The sequence below is a fragment of the Microtus ochrogaster genome, unplaced genomic scaffold (assembly GCF_000317375.1).
Source record: "Microtus ochrogaster isolate Prairie Vole_2 unplaced genomic scaffold, MicOch1.0 UNK2, whole genome shotgun sequence".
Taxonomy (NCBI): Eukaryota; Metazoa; Chordata; class Mammalia; order Rodentia; family Cricetidae; genus Microtus; species Microtus ochrogaster.
In genome coordinates, this window is record NW_004949100.1 from 21,411,744 (window position 1) to 21,429,569 (window position 17,826).

At 42.0% G+C, this 17,826-nt stretch overlaps 1 protein-coding gene across 4 annotated transcripts in view; it reads left to right on the plus strand.

The window, feature by feature from the left end:
* Lyst (lysosomal trafficking regulator) overlaps positions 1-17,826 on the plus strand; it is a 164,993-nt gene that overhangs the window by 5,047 nt on the left and 142,120 nt on the right. For 2 of the 4 annotated variants that reach the window (XM_005365427.3, XM_026788331.1), the window contains exon 1: positions 11,846-11,927. The exons of 1 other annotated variant lie outside the window; for it this stretch is intronic. The gene's annotated coding sequence lies outside the window, so the exon portion shown is untranslated. Of the gene's footprint in view, positions 1-11,845; positions 11,928-17,826 lie in introns of those variants that run through there. One more of the 4 variants, XM_026788330.1, reaches the window with a different exon arrangement.

The window sequence follows — 17,826 nt, forward strand, 5'->3', positions numbered from 1 at the left end:
CTGTGTGGAAGGGGATGCTTCTCCCCCATCCTGGGGTGGTGAGGATCTGTGTGGAAGCGAAAGCTTCTCCCCCATCCTGTTTCCTTTCAGATGCTCTCTGCTACCTGTGTGTTCTCAGACTCTGGCCAGGGAGTCAGGAAACACAGGTGATACTCACAGTGCCACCCGGCTGGGCTAGGAAGTGGATGCTGCTGGCCTTCCACTCTTCCTTCCTTAGGCAACTCTTTTTGAGTCCCTAACATCCAATTATTTGTCTTTCTTTGGAACATTTATTGTATGCTTGCCTTGAATCAAACAGGCTGCAGGAAGCACCCCCACACTCCCAAAATGAGTTTTTCAGGTAATGATTCTCCCAGTGCCATTCTGGGTACCTTTTTTTGTCTGAGACACTGTCTTGCTGTGTCGTTCCACTAGCTTCAAGCCTCAAACTTGCAGCAATCCTCCTGAATACTGGGATTACAGGCAAACACCACTATGCCTTGATACTATTTAGTGTGTGTGTGTGTGTGTGTGTGTGTGTGTGTACCCATTCCTGAACATGTGAAAGCCCCGAAAGTCAACTTTAGATATCTTTCTCTGTTTTTCTTTACCTTACTTTTTGTGACAGGGTCTTTCACTGAACCTGGAGCTTTCTACTTTGCTAGACTGGTAGCCAGCAAACGCCTGTCATCAGTCTGTCTCCATTGTCTAAGCACTGAGATTACAGGTGCACGATACCATGCCAGCCGTTTGTGTGAATTCTGGTGTCTGAACTTGGGTCCTGATGCTTGAACAGTAAGCACTTTACCCACTGAGCTATCTCCCCAGGCTTTCATTTGTTTTTGGTAACATTATTTTGTTAAGAACCAGGCATAGCAGATTAACACACTCAGCTAGCAGCTGCCTGTAAAGTGTAGAGAGCCCGGATCCCTGCACTACCTGAGTCTGGCATGGTGGATGACAATCATAGGGTTAACTTAGGTTTGCAACTGTGAGCAAAGACACAGCTGCCTACAAATACAGCAAGGGTTGTCTAAACACCATCAGGAAGTCCTCACTCTCCTGTTAGATATAATTATCAGCCAGCCACTGAGTTGCGGAAATGTTATAAATTCAGCAGGAAATAAGCCAGGGTTGGGAGCGTTATCCTGTAGGGCAAGAGGTCCTGGGATCATACTTTTCAATGCATTTCCTGGCCATGTATGACTTTGATTTGCTGACCCCATATTCTCGACTGATGCCTTTAATGCCCGAAAAAGGAAATTGCACAGTATGAACTGAACGAAACTATCATCACCATTGTCATTGTGGTCATCACCACCATAATTGTCATCACCATTATAATCATCATCACCATCATCATTAAAATCATCATCAATCATTAATTATCACTATCACCATACCATTATTATCATTTTCTTTTCCTTTTCTCTTTCTTTCTTTCTTTCTTTCTTTCTTTCTTTCTTTCTTTCTTTCTTTCTTTCTTTCTTTCTTTCTTTTTTCCAAGACAGATTCTCACTATATAGCTCTGGCTATCCTGCAACCAACTCTGGCCTCAAACTCACAAAGATCCACCTGCCTCTGCCTCCCAAGTGCTGGGATTAAAGGTGTGTGCCACCACTGACCAGCATTTGGCTCAACCGTTAAAGGCTAGGCTTACAACCAAAAATACTTTCAAATTTTCAGACAGGATCTAACTCACTTGCCCGGGTTGGCCTTAAAGTCATTCTACAACCCAGGCCAGTCTTAAACTTCTTATGCATCTGCCTCAGTGTCTTGAGTAGCTAGAAAGACAAACCTCTGCCGCTAAGCATTGTTGTTCTCCCGCTTCCCTCATCTGACATCTACATGGGTTCCAATAGCAATGTGTGTCTTGAATCTCTTTTCTGGGTCAGACACTGCTGCCCTTTGAAAGGACCATATATTTTATTTCTAGTAAGATGGCCCATCTGGGTTACATGTACACAATTTATTTATGTCGAACAGTGGCATTTAAGGAATCAGGATTTACCCATGTCTTAGTCACTGTTCTATTACTGTGAAGAGACACCATGACAAGCTTTCCTTTAATTTTTTTTTCTCAATTTGGAATTTTATCTAGGTGGAGTCATGCCCTGAGGTGACCACTCTCTTTATTCCATTTAACATCCCACTATTCTTTAATCTGTTTATCTCCTTGAACACAGGATTGAGCTCCATTCCACTTCCTGGTGCTCCTTTTCTCCTCAATTGGTACATTTTGTGTTTTTTTTTTAATTTAGTATTTTTACTTGCCTAGTCTGCTCCTTCTCATCATAAATCCATAAGAGTGCACACTAGTAACCACACAACAGAGTATTATACTAGGCTGTTTTGAGATTTCCCCGGCCAATGGAATTAGTTCAAAACTCTTCACGTTAGCCTAAGTATTCAAATACATAAATCTATGGGGACCATTCCTATCCAAACCACTCCATGGTGCATACACTGTGTTCTTTAGATAGTCCTTGTTGCCTGGGAATAGGGACCCCAAAAACATTTTTACGGAAATAGACCTGGCCCTTTAATGCCAAATCTCACATGCTTTTTTTCCTGGACAAGGCTTAGTGTCCAGGAAGCAGGTGGCAAGTGGATCTGGATGCAAAACTCACACAGTCAGCAGTTTCTTTCTGTAGGGCAGGTTTTGTTATAAAATGATTTTGTGTCTCGGGTAAGGTCTGAATGAGAATGTCCCAGAAATGTTACTCAACCACTTATGCCCAGCTAGGACCCCACCAACTCCACATCACAATTCCAGATACAAACAGAGCTCCAGTGGAAGGTGGGGAGACTGTGTGTCTATTTAGTTCATTTCAAAGATGTGAAAGTCTTGTGCCACCAAAATGGCTTCCACAGTGTACTGGGGAAATGGTGAGGTTGCTCTTACAACTCTGATTTTCTTTGCCTAAAACAGTGCTTTTTTTTTTTCAGCAAACAGGATACCACATCACAGTGCCCACAAAGGTAAAGATATGATCTGTCAGGTTCAAAGTTCAGAATTTACATAAGATCTGCTGAAATTTTAGAAGATGTACAGTTTCTGAGGAGAGTTTATCACGTACTTCAAGTCATGGAGAAATTTCTTCAGCAATTTGTGTTTTATTTCTTCCATTATCTTCCTAGTTTATTCAAAACTTTCATAGCACTTAACACCCCCAGACTCTTGGGAACAAAAAAGGCCAAAGCATAGTCCCCATAACTTAATCATCTCAGTATATTTGAGAAGGGAATTTTTGTGTTTTTTTTTCCTTTCAGATAAGGTTTTACACTGTAGTCCAAGCTGTCCTAGGACTCACTTTGTAGTCTACGCTAACCTCAACTTTGCCACCCTTCTCCTTGGTCTTCCAAGAGTTGGAATTACAGGTAGGAGCCACCCTGCCAAGCTTGGGAAATTTTCTAGGGACAATAGTAACATTGCAGAAGAGAGAGGAGAGTGGGAGACAATGTGAGATTGTCTGCCAGTTTCCTGAGAGTTCTTTGAATAGAAAGAGGAAAACTGTAAATTTTAATTTAAATCCTAATTTATACCACTGAAGGGGTAAGGCAGTGCCTTATGAATATTGCAAATCTAATGAACGTATTGGATAAAGAACAATTAAGACATCAATGCAATTGTATAGGACATGTCAACTCCTATCAGCATAATATACCAGCACCCTAGCTTACACTAACCTCTTATTCTTTGGTGTTTAGTACTTAATAAAACAGACTCTTGCCAGTGTGATGTTATACATCTGTAATCCCAGCATTCAGGAGGCAAAGGTAGGAGGAGTTCAACTTTCAGGCCAGTCTAGGTTACATAGGGAGACTGTTATTTAGAAAAAAACCAAGGTATAGGGAAACAGCTCTGTGGTAGAATCTTGCTTAACATGCACTAAAGTCAAACTTTAGCACTACAGACTCTCTTCTCTCTCTTCCTTACCCCCACACAAGACACCCTCCCTGATCCTCCTGTTTCTGCTCTGCAAAGTCTGGGGGGAGGCAGGCATATACAACCATACTTTGCTTTTAATGTATGGACTAAGGATTTGGAATCAGGTCTTCGTTCTTGTTTAGTATATATCTTACGAGTTATTTAATAAGCGATGGATGTTTTAAGGAATATGAAACATGACTTAATTAAAAATGACCAGGAGCTGTAGGATGCAATGTATTATATATCTGTAATTCCGTCACTTGAGAAGTTGAGGCAGAAAAATTGAAGTCAAAATGGACAATATAGCAAGATTCTGTCTCAAAAAAAAATTAGCCAAAGTCTTAACAATTAAGGGGAATATAGAGAGTAATAAAGAGAATCTAAATATGAAAAGAAGGAAAAACTCATAAAACATGAATCATCTTCACCTACCTACTTGCCTTCCTAGCATCTCCCCATCTTGCCTAAAACATGGCCTTTCTTCTTCACTAAGTATCTTGCTCACCAGACTTTACCCATGCTATTTCCTCTCCTTTTTAAACTTTAATGTGCATTTAAATAACCCAGGGAATTTATTCAAATGTCAAATGTGACTCAGTAAGTCTGGGGCAAAACTTGAGATTCTGGTTTTCACAAGTTCCCAGGTGATGCTGACACTACTGGCTGAGAAGCATTGGTGAAAAACACTCTGTCTTCTGGTCAAACCTTCAGTGGTTTCTAAACAGAGGGCTTTTATATATCACACAAGCACACAAAGATTCACACACACACACACACACATACACATGTCCACATGCATGCACACACATACAGACACACGCAGACACACAGACAGACAGACAGACAGACAGACACACACACACACACATCAATGATGCCAGTCAAGAGAGACAGACTATAGTTGTCAGATCCTTACCATCAATTACTTGAGAAAGGACATCAAAGGTATGCCAAAATGTTATTTCTCTGCTGTAAAAGGAAGGCTAGTTTAATTTCAAAAGAGAAGGAAGGGTGGCGTTTCAGAATAAAAGGCAGTGGTGAATCAGCTTAGCTTTGTGGATAACTCACTTCATTGACCTTGGCCTTACTTTTAACTGGAATAATTAAGAGCATTAGGAAAGAATTGGCCTGTCTCCAAACTTCCTGGTTTTTAATTCTCAGGTCTTCCAAAGCCCCTTTCTGACCTTGGGTGCGCATGGCCACACTCTTCCATAGACTTCTGTGCAGGACATTTCTGTAACTCCCATTGGCATCTGTAAAAACTGATTGTTTACCTACCTGGAGTCTTAGCAAATCTGGGATGTCTTTCAACCACATTTTGGTCCAGTTGCTGGAACACTGCAAATACCCAGAAAATCTCCAACGGTGGAATGAAGACCTACAGCAGTAGCTCAGTCTTAAAATTTTTTTATTTTAATTGAAAATATTGAGACAGAGTCTCATGTAGCTTGGAATAGCACTGGACTCTAGATCCTTCTGCTTTACACCTCCCAAGATCTGGGATTACAGTAATGTACTATCATGCCTAGTCAGCCTTGCAATCTTATCAAAAAAATCAAGTATTAGGTAGGATTAGGGATGATCTTTTGCGATAGGAAATTGTGATGCTATCAAAAATGAAAAAATTACACCTATTAAATATTTTATGGGCTGGGGTGTTCCTTGGTGGTAGAATGTTTGCCCAGCAGGTTCAAGGCCCTAGATCCCATCCCTAGTACTCCAAAAACAAATTGCACGGCATGTTTATGAGCAGGCAGTGAAACACACGTCTTCACCTATTCTTACCTAGCGTATTAGTTACTGTTTTCACTGCTGATCCAATACCTGACAAGAAACCACTTAATCGAGGAAGGGTTTGTTTTGGCTACAGTTTGAAGGGATATAGTTCCTGGTGACGGGGAGGGCAGGGCATCAGGAGTGTGAAGTGGCTGGTCACGTTGTATCTACATCAGGAAGTAGAGAGCAGACAGGAAGAATCCTCAAGCCATACTACCAATAATTCACTTCCTCCAATAAGGTCCTACTTTGAGGCTTGACTCCTAGCTGGGGATCCAGTGTTCTCCCATATGAACCTGTAGGGGCATTTCACTCTCAAACCACAACACCATGTCTGTGTGCCAGTGTGCCTGTTCCTCACCTGGTCATTTCCCAGCCCTCTGCACCTGTGGTTCTGTGGTGAGCAGGTGATACTCTGTTGTGTGAATCCACTTGTCAGCAGAAGTGTGTGCTTCTAGTTCCCTTCTGAGTTGTCTGCTTGAGCTGTTAGGCTCAGAAGCCCTCACGGTCTTTAATCTCCTCTGACCACCTGGCTCCTGGCTTTAGAAACAGGAATGCATAGGAAACCTGCTTTCCTCATGATAGCGTTTGAAAGTTTCCTTTTACTTCCACAGACGGTCTATTATGTAGGGCTGACTTAGCCTGCTCTTCTAAAATAAACAGTTCTTGTAGGTTACAGATGAAAGTTAATCAGAAACTTGCTGGCCATGGGACTATATTGGGTAAAGACTGACAAATATTTGCTATTTAAATATGAAATACCAAGTACATGACTTGGCTTATGCTTAGCAAATGACTGAAATCCTTCCCACTCCCTCCTCTCCTTCCTCATTTCATTTTACAGCACAGAGACCGAACCTAGGACTTGGCAATGCTAGACAGATGGTTACCACCGAGCGGTACCTTTTTATTTTGAGATTGACTCTTGCAAAGTTTTCTAGGCTGAACCTACTAAGAAGCCCTGGCAGTGATTAAACTTGTGATTCTTCTGAGTTGTTGGAATTATGGACCTGGTTTAAATCCTAGGCTTTTTTTTTTCAGTGACGTCGTGGTGATGGCAATATTAAAGACAATAATGTGTCGAACACGGCATCAATCCCAGCACTTGGGAGGCAGAGGCAGGAGGAGCTCTGTGAGTTCCAGGACAGCCAGGGTTACATAAAGAGAACCTGTCTCAAAAAAGAAAAATTAATTAAAAAAACAATCATGTGTATGTGTGTGTGGTATGTTCACTGATACATCTGTGGACGAGTGTATCCGTCACTTTGGGATGACACCACACTTTGTTTCCTATGTTGTGTATTTCTCTTTGAGTCTGGCTTAGATGATAAATGTATTTCCAATGAGAAGCAGAAAAGTAGGTCATGTTTTGAAAAGAAAATAAGACCTCAATGAGGAAATGACACTGTTGTCCACAAGCAGTCTTTCCTACGTATGAAAGCCGAACCCCAAATCACACTTAGCGTGAGGTTTCCACAGCAAAGAAGGAAATCTGAATCACTTCAAGACTTCACGCTGCTTTCAAAGGTCACCTCATAAAGCGGTTTTTGAATTTCAGAAATCTTGTAATGCAATGACATAAGTCCTAAGTTATCTATATGTTTAAGGACATTTGCTGTCAGTGAAACAGCAGAGAAAATTGCATAAAAGAATTTCACTAAAATGGATTCTGATAGCTTTTGTAAACAAGAGAAGTTGCTTCTTATAGAATAAAGACTGTAATTATGAATTAGCCACTTCATTCAAATTTCAAGGTGTCTGTTTAAAAGCACATTTTTAAGATTTATTAGGGCAGAGCACTCCAAAACTCAAGTCTGGACATCTAAAAGAAAAATCATAATTATAATATTATTATTGCTTTTGAAGTACTGGGAATCAAACCCCAGGCCTCACCCAAGCTAGGCAACTGCTCTACCACTAAGCTTTATCTCAAGTCTGGTATGTCTTCTGAGAGACATTCAGGCTCAGGGTCTCAGGCAGAAGTCTTTGTTGCTGAGGACCCAAGGCAGTACTGAGGGTGGTCTCACCGGGAGATACTGTCAGGGTATAGCTAAGGGAATCAGCGGGCTATCTAGAAAGAAAACACTGTGTAGAGGGGCCAGGCAGTGCAAGATCTCAAAAGTAGGAACTTGTCTGAAGTATATGCGTAGCACTGAAGAGGCCAGTCTGTGAGGAAGGAAGACAGAGAGGAGGTGAAGTTCCGGAGCACGTATTAAGCTCTGGAGATCATTGCGAGGACTTTTGCTGCTACCTAAGTGAAATGAGGAACCATGCGATCTATTAGTCACTGAACAAATTGGAAGATGTCTAGGGAACAGCTAAATGTAAGATGTGCACATTAGTGTATATTTTAAAGTCTTAATGTTATAGTCTCATTAGCACTCATTCAGAGCCCAGTTATATGGAGAGTTTACCACTATAAAACTCTGCCGCTGGAGCAAACACGGGTGCAGCTTCCTTCTCTATTATTCATTTTTCTTTCTGCAGATTTTTTCACTTTTGCGTGTTCTCAGTCAGTACTTTGTATTCATTCGAAATCTCCTATGCTAAGTGTCTTAGGCTTGCATGTAGTTAGCATTGTATTATTTATGCATATTTACTCACTTTTGTTTCTGCTGTTTTGATAAATGTTCTTATGAACCCAGGCTGGCTTCAAACTTACATATACTCAAGGATGACCTTGAACTCCTTATCCTCCTGCTTCCACTTCCTGAGTGCTAGGCACGTGCTATTATTGCCTGAATATTGGTGTTCTAGTATGATATACTGGTTTTGTTGTCATATTTCCTTATATGTTTGTCTGTAGTGTGTGTTGATGTGTTTGTGTGTATGTATGAATTTGCACAAGCCATGAAACACATGTGGAGGTCAGACGACAACTTTTAGAATTTGTTTCTTTCCTTTTGCCATGTGGGTTCTAAGGATCAAATTCAAGTTGTCAAGGTCGGCACTGAATTTGTGGCGATGGTCCTCAGTCTCTAAAATGCTAAGATTATCAATGTTCACTACTATACCTGGCTTAATTCCAAAATGTATACTGAATTCAAAATAAATACTGTAATGTCTTGTTTAAAAATGCCTTGTGATTTAGGCATACAATGTCACAAATGCTATGATTTTGGCCTTTCATGGGCAAAAATACTTTGAGGGCCACTGTATACCGTTGTTTTGTAACGTCTCTGATTTTCTTTTGATTTAAGGAAGCCTTGTTCATTCATCTATTGTGTTCTTTCCAAGGGAAGCAGAAAACAGTTTGTTACTTGATGTTTCTGTGACCATTTGTTTATTAAAAAGATTTGCTTGTTTGTGTGTTGCTGTTAGATTAGTGAGTGAACCTTGTGTGAACAAGAGTAGACTCAGCCTTAGCTAAATATGCAGCCGGTGATATTCAACCACTCTTCCTCCTTGCGTTTAGAGACATTGCAGTGTTTCCAGTGCCTGGCACTGTGCTGGGCATAGATCTTAGCATCTAGGAGGTGCAATTTATATATTTGTTAAACAAGTGCTCATTTCACAGCATTTCTTTCATTTGATTCTTAGAGACTTTGCATGTTGTCCATCCCTAGAGTACTGGCATTTTAAAAAGCTGCCTGCCAGAGGAAGTGGGTAACCTCTGTCTAAAGATATGAGCTGTTAATGGTTAAACAACAGAGTCAGATAGAGTTATTTTAGAGCGGAATTTTCCCAGAGAGCCCCCTTAAGCCACATCAATGAGCAACTGTTTACTCTGCTTTATCATCAGGCCATGAGGGAGTTGAGGGTTTAAGAGCTGCATTTGACAAATAGCCTTTGGATATAACATCTACAATTCTTTTTATTGCTCAATTCTTGAACAGAAAGTAACTGGAGGCATTGCGTCTACAGTGATTCCTACTTTATAGGCAGACCCTGAAGTATGGAAAGCTATCCACGGGAATTTCCAGGGTTTTTGTCTTAGGGCAAGCAATTGGACCAGGGACATATAGGGTAATGGTGGAAACAAAGGGAGTTTATTAGGAGAGAAAGGCTTGTGCCAGAGCTGGAGAAAGATCAAAGGCTCAAAGAATGGACCACGAGGGCTGTGACTTTTTATACGTCATTTACACTGCTCCTGCCTTCCCTCACATTTGTACCCTATGGGCTTTTCCTAGACATGCCCTAACTTCTTTCTTCCAAGACAGGAAACTGTCTCTGTGTAACAGCCCTGGCTGTCCTGGAACTGGCTTTATAGATCAGGCTGTTCTCGAACTCACAGAAGTCTCCCTGCCCCTGCCTCTCGAGTGCTGGGATTAAAGGCATTGCCATTATGCCAGATTATGTTCTATTTCATGTATCCTTTGGTGATGATAATGGGTCATTATCATCATTTTTGTCATTCGTTGTAATCACGCTACCCTATTCTGCTACATTATCAAGCTTTAGACTAGTTGATTATTGATTGCATTATTTGTGAATACTTAAAAACTGCCAAATGATACCAAATATATCTGTATAGCTTTGACTCTTTCCCCGTACTTCTGATATCTCAAAGGCCCGCCACAGTTGTGACTGGAAGGTGAGGAAGGGTGGCCTCTAAACTGTCAAAATGTCAAATGTCAAAATGTTGAAACAGCAGCATTTTGCAGTATTAGATTTAGTTGGACTTTGTGTGATGAGGTTCAAATTTTCTTTTAACTTGTGGTTCCCACACTCAGGAGAGACTGGTATATTAAGGTATGTGACATTAACAGTCATCAGAGAAAAGCAGAGCTGGCACAAGTTCAAGTGGCAAAGACAAATTTTATTCAGGACTACTGTCATAAAAGAGGCCCAGGCACAGAGCAGGCCTCTGTTTTAAACACACTAGGGAGAAGTGGGGATTTATAGTCAAGGAACATGGAGCCCATGGATGATAACAACTTGAGTGAATTCTGGCTGCATCAACCTCGCAGGATTCTTGCGGAAGGCAGGCCAACATGAACAGATACCTAAGGTGGGGACCGAAACATTTTTGCTAGATAGGGAGGGTCTGATTGTGTATGTGTGGGTTCTTGCTAAACTGCCTTTAGCAATTGCTAAACCTGGAGTTTACAAAGATGAACACACACAGCACGTGGGCCAAGGAGAAGGTTCAAAAGTCTGCTAAAGTTTGGCTTAAGCAAGGATCTTCGTCACAGGGCCCACTCTATGCAAACGTGTTTGAATAGGGTTAGATGTGGATACCTGGGCCCAGAATTATCAAAGCCTCTCTTTAGTTCTTGGTAGAAGTATAAGTTTAGGCCCAGAAGCTCTCTTGAGGGCAGCCCAACTTTCATCTTGGTAAACCTTTCAAATTTTCTTTTCATCCTTTTAACTCCAGCAGGAGATAGGGCAACAGTTCACTGCACACACTGTCCGTGCAAAACAGCTCTTGCTCCAATGGAAGTAAGAGAAAGTTTATTCTGAGGCAATCTGAGTGAACACTGCTTAGGAATACAGATTTGGGTTTCTCAGAATTACTTGCTCAATTATGGAAGAGGTTTACGTGAGATCTTATAACCATAGAACAAAAGACCATAAATCAATAATACATTTGCCAAATACAGGGCAAAAGACTTCAGGTGGGCAGACTACAGCACAGCCCGAAAACTCTCGCTGCTGCTAGTCTTCGTTTGAGCATTGCTGCAAAGCTAGTCGTTGGCTAAGCTTAACAATACATTCCAAACGTTTTACATAATAGCCACAGGGAGGTTAGGTCAACTCCAGAGGTCCGTAATAAGCGGTTTCTAAAGAGCCCAAAAATAGTCTAGGATAATTTTGGCTACTGCTCATTCATCTCTCCGTAATGGCAAAGTTCTGTTAGTCATTCTGAACAGACGTGGCTTTTCCAGGGGTCGTGAGTCTACAGTAGGAAGGAGATCTTAAGCGTCCACGTCATAGGCTCACTGTGCAGAGCTTAACACTGCCAGGGAGGAGGGGAGGCTCTCAGCCCGGCCGCCCAGGCCCCGCCCTGCCGTCCTCGGCCCGCCTCCTCTGTCTCATTGGCTGAGATGCTCCACGCACCACGCTGGCGACCCCGGCGTGCCCTCCCGGAGGGGCGGGGTTCTAGGCGGTCGAGGCGGGGCCCGTGCGCAGGCGCAGAGGAGCGGGTCTGTGTCCGGGCGGGGGAGGAAGGGGTGGTGTTCCCGGTTTCCCGGGTTACCTGAGGGGGCGGGGGTGAGAGCTCGCGCTGGCGGGGCAGCTGTGGCGAATCGGGATTCTCTTGCACCGGTGAGAGTGCGCGGCGGACCACAGAGCTGAGGTACAGGCGGCCGCGGGTTCCTTCGAGGGTCGGAGGGTCTCGACCTCAGCGGGGCCTGGCGGGAAGGTGGCGGGCTGTCCGGGTGGGGTCGCTCCGCGCTGAGGGAGCTGAGGGAACCGGAGCGCCCGGAGCTCTGCCGGGCTGGGGCTCGCCTGCACTGGCAGCTCTGCACGGTTCTTGGCTGAGGCGGTCCCGGGCCCCGCGGGTGGTGGCGGCGGCACGGACCCCATACTAACTTTACTCGGCCGGTCGTCGCGGCGGACCGGTGCCCTCAGGGGGCGCTTCACCCCGGGGAATGCTTGCTCGGGACCGCCGCTCCTCTCAGCCCGCCGGGTCCTGCTCAGCAGGTGACAGCGGGAGCTGCCAGGTTCCGGGCGTCCCACTTCGGGCCGCGGGCCCATCTGTCATCCCCGCCCTGGTGCATCTGAGTCCCTGCTGTTCCTTCCCTGCCGGTGACACCTGCTGCGGGACTCCGCGTACCACCCTCCGTGCGCGCTCGTCTCCGGAGTGGTGGCTGAGATGCTAATGGAAGGAGCATGACCTAGGGAGACCCTGTCGCCACCCCTCGTGATGGAGGGCTGGAGCCCAGGGAGTCAAGAAAAGCGTCCTCATCCAATCCGCAGAGGGATAAACAAAAAGGCAAAACATTCTCGATGCTCAGCCAGTGACAGCCCTTGCTTGGTAGTTGATGGGGTGAGGAAAAAAAAATTTAAGGGTGTTGACTCGTGTTGAATACACATTTGTGTTGAGTTCTGGCCAGTGTTTCCTTAAGGATCGAATTATTTTACCTTTCCCCAAGGGTTTGTTTAACAGATTGATAGGGCACACTGAATTGAGGTTTTCTTCCTGAAGGTTGTTGGCTAGTCTGCCATTTAACTTCCACACCTAGAAACCCTATTCTACTAAAAATGTTGACTCTTAGCTTCTACTAATGTAGTTAATTAGTAGGTGAGATCTGTTTTTAAAGAGCTTTGCAAGTAATTTTCTGCTGATTGCTCTTTGCTGTCATCCACATGAATACATATAGAGGGGAAAATGATTTCTGGAATTTATTTTACATTAAGATAACTTTGTAGACTGTAAATTACGTATATAACATATGTATAAAATAAAGATCTGTTAAGCCTGTTATGGGCCAGGCACTTTTATAAACTGATAAGTGGAACATACATCCTACTGGAAGAACGTCAGCTCATAAATGAATAAAAGATGCCCTGTCAGATGATGTTAAGGACTGTAGAGAGAAAACAGGGACGAGAGAAGACAGGGAGCCAGAAATGGGTTGCAATTTGATTAGCGGTAGTTAGGAAAGGCCTGTTAGAGGAGATGAAATTTGGTCAGCCGGAAGGAAGGATCCATGTTCTTTTTGAGGGGAAGAATGTGTAATGAGAAAGCCACTTGCATAAAGCCCTGAGGCAATAGTGTGGAGATGGAGTGAGAGCTGGCGGCTAGTTTGGCCATGTTGGAGCCAGCTAAGTTCAAGTTGTAGAGTACTGACATATTAGAAGGATAAGAGATCAGGTTGTGAAAGATCCTATAAGCCTTTGTAGGGAGAAGAGTCCTCTTTTTGAGTGTAAAATGATATAATTAAACTTGATCTTTCAAAGGGACCATACCATAGCTAGTTGGAAAATACACCTCCAATGGGGGAAGGGGCTAGCAGGAACAGAAGCAGCGATACCTTGTCTGGGGATGTTGGCATAATGCTGTTCAGAAATGACATAGGAATTGGTGGCTGTGGTGAGAGGTTATTGATTTTTGAATAGCTCATGTGTAGGATGTAGAGGGCGGTAATAATTTTGTCTTTAGCAAGAATGATAGAATAGGGAAATACTGAGAATTTTATGAGATGAATGGGCTTGGTTGGGAGGTTAGGTTTTAGGCAATAAAATTAAGCATCCATGTAGCTCGAATCTAATTGGTCTTAATAATTAAAAACCCGGAGTCAGATATTAGGGGATGAAAGCCAAAAGATCAGGGAAGCAGAGCAGCCAGTTCTTACCTCTACAATATCCTCAGATAAAGTGGCAAGATCCTGTTTCCATGAATCCTCTGACTGAATGCTGTCTCTACAAAACCCCAGACTGAATCCTGAGCTCCTGTCTCCTGTCCGTCCAGACATATCACTTCCCATCTCCACCTCCATAGTGCTGGAGTTAAAGGTGTGAGCCACCGCTGCTTGTCGCTGTTTCCCCTTTAGACTGATTCAGTCTTGTGTAGCCCAGGATGGCCTTGAACTCACAGAGTTCCTGAGTGCTGGAATTAAGGGTGTATGCCACCACTGCCAGGCCTCTATGGCTGACAAGTGTGGCTATCTCCACACTGTGATCTTCATGCAAGCTTTATTTGTTAAAGCACAAACAAAATACCACCATCACACATTCAAGTGAAGATTATTCATAATAGACATTAGTGAATTTGCATTGCAAAAACATTTTATGTTGCCTTGACTATTCCAGGAGCTTAAAAATTTTGCCCATAAATGGATAATTTTTATTTCATGCTCACTTACTTTTTTTTCTTCCAGTGTTGGGAATCAAACCCATTACCTTGATCCTGCTAGGAAAATATACTCAATGAACCCTTCTTTTGGCTTCATATTCATTTTCTATTTAGTTCTTTTGAACCAACCTCATCATTCATGATCCCAAATATAGCTTTGGTTTTATTTGCTTGGATTCAGTCCATTGTGTTTGTTAGTTTTCGCTGTAGAGAAAGCCGTGTAATACAGAACTCCAGAGTATCTTTTATAGCCTGCTGCTATATTTAACTTGAACACTTTCATCTGCTTTCTCTTTTTTTCTGAATTATCTTTAGATGCATATTAAAGAGAATTTAAGTCCCAGAAATGTTATCAAATGTGGCTTCTCTTGGCCATTTGTAAAATTACATTGTAAAAGACCTGAATTTTTAAATGCTTTCCTAATAAGTCAGTAACAAAGAGATTATTTTAATTCTTTTGTTTCATTACGGATGACTTGAAATAAATGGACCATCACATTATAAATGGAGACTATTTTTTTTAAACATCAGAGTATAAAGTATTAGACTATTATACTTTGAGATGTAAAACTTGATGGAGTATCTCTGTAGTCCCAGCTACTTGGGAGGTTGAAACAAGAGGATCACATGTTTAAGACCAGCCTGGACAGCTTAGTAGCTTAGTGAGGCTCTGTCTCAAAAATGGGAAAATGAGGTTCAGGCTGTGGCATGGTGGCAGAATGCTTGTCTGGCATGCACAGGGCCCTGGGTTTAATCTCCAGTATTGTGAAAGAGAACAACAACAACAAAAAGCTCGAATCAGAAAATACGTGACTCTCAGTCCTGAGCTCTACACTTTATACTAAAGAACCAGAATATAGCTAATATTTTATAATGAATTTTTAACATATCTATACTGAAAATACAATAAACGCTGTCAGATTAGTGAGTAATCATAAATTGCTTTTGGAGTCAGTGAGACAACTATATCCTCACTGGTTCTACTCATTTTTTTTTTTTTGTTTGTTTGCTTGCTTGGTTTGCTACTCATCAGTGCCCTAGTGCCTTTTAATTCCCTTGCTTGGCTTTGCTTTATAGTAATTGAGAGAGTTCTGATACATTTGGAAATTTTGAATGTTTACTAAGACCAAGTGCTGGAAAAAATAGAATAAGGGGAAAAAAGTACCTAATAACATGAAATAGTAATGCTTAGAACCAAGCATTCTAATTAGTCAAAAAAGAAATAAAATAATTCCCAAAGGGCTAGTTATTGTTCCATTCAAATTTTAGTCTTTGAAACCGAAATCCATAGAGTGGGTGGGAAAAAGAGAACTACCTGTTCTAAATAAATGGAAAAATTAGATAAGGAGTAGAGTTATGCACACACATAGGCATGTTTATAAAACTGTTTCTACCAATCTTTGAAAAGTAAAGAGCTGTTTTTTATATCGTATTACTACTTAGCAATTAAGGAATATGCTATAGATCCTACAACATAACTATGCTACATCTAGAAAGCCAGACACGTGCACATGAGCACACAGGCATGCACGCACATTCACAATATGACCAACAAAAAAACCACTATGTACTTTGTAGTTCTATCTAGAAAGTGTGCTCCTTCTTATCTGTAGTGGCAGAAAGTGTATCAGTGGTGGATTGGGTATTGATAAGGAAAGGGGAGGAGACAAAGAAGGGAGGAATAACAAAGGTGTCCTAGGAAACTGCAGGGAGTGATAGACAGGTTCACTATTTGATTACGAACATGGTTTCATGGGTGTACACATAGGTTGAAACTGAACAAATTATATAATTTAAAGATGTACAGTGTGTTATATGCCATGCCAGTTGCACCTTTATAAGTGTAAAGCCCAAGCTTTGAAAGACAGAGGAATCTGAAATACATCTTACCAAATGAAAGAAGCCAGTCTGAAAAAGTTGTGTACTTAATTTTTCCAAGTATGAGAAATTTCTGGAAAAAAGCAAAGCAAAACTCGGAGAGAGAAGATCAGAAGTTGTCTTCACTCCTTAGGAAACAGTCGTCATAATTGCATTCATTATACTGGAGCAGCAGAGCTATTAAATACATTGAGTCTGGGTGAGTGTGAAATTCAAACAATGTTAAGAACAGTTTCCTCTTTTTATCAAAATAATGTGGCCTCTTTGAAAGGGCAGCAAAACATATTTATCAGTTCATAAAATGCATTCATTGTTGTAACTTCTGGTTATTCACCCATTGAAGTGGGAAATGCAGCATGGCCAGAGCAAGGAAGTTGTACTGGTGTAACTTGTAGGGCAGCTATGTGTGTCCGTCAGATACCTCATTACCCTGCTTTCTTTTTTTTTTTTTTTTTTTTTTGGTTTTTCGAGACAGGGTTTCTCTGTGGCTTTCTGGCTGTCCTGGAACTCATTCTGTAGACCAGGCTGGCCTCGAACTCACAGAGATCGCCTGCCTCTGCCTCCCGGGTGCTGGGATTAAAGGCGTGTGTCGCCCGGCTACCCTGCTTTCTTTATTTGCTTTTTGGACTTCATTGCATTTTGACTGTGTGTGTGTGTGTGTGTGTGTGTAGACCAAAGAACTTCCTTCAAGTGAGATCTGTGTGGTTATTTTAAGACAGGTCTCCAATGGTCTGGAACTAGCTGATTAGGCCAGGCCATTTGGCCAGTGGGTTCCAGGGATCCATTTGACTCCTTCTCTCTGCACTGGGATTACATGTATGTACCACCACACACAACTTTTTATTTATTTATTTTTCACATTGGTTTCTGAAGATCAGACTGAGGTCCTCATACTTGCAAAGAAAACATTTTGCTGACTAAGCTATCTCCATAGTTTGACCTGATGTTTTAAATGGGAGTATGTGTGTGTGCTAGGGGTTGGACCCAGGGTCTTACATATGTCAAGCAAGGGCTCCAGCACTGAGCTGTATCCTCAGCTTTGTCTTGAAATTTATTCTTTTGTTTGTTTGCTTTTGTTGTTTTGTTTTTTGAGACAGGGTTTCTCTGTGTAACCATGGCTGTCCTGGAACTCTGTAGACCTGACTTGCCTGGAACTTAGAGATCCACCTGCCTCTGCTTCCGTTGTGCTGGACCTGTTTAACTTGGAATTTCTTAAAGATTAAAATTCTTTGTTGCTTTCTGAATTTCCTCTTAATAGTGCTTCCAAGCACAATAAATACTGATACTTTTTCTTGCATTTTTTCCCCTTTTATCTTTATTTAAATGTTTTGGGGACGATTTCTAAAGTCATTTGTTTAAAGTTACTGGCATAATCTTCTCTACTCCTTATATTTTACATTATTTATGTTTGTCTGAGAGAAAGTGTGTTTGTGTGTAGTCATGGAGGTCAGATGACAACTTTCAGGAGTCTTTTCTCTCCTACTACTGTGTAGGTCTGGGGATTGAGCTCAAACTGTCA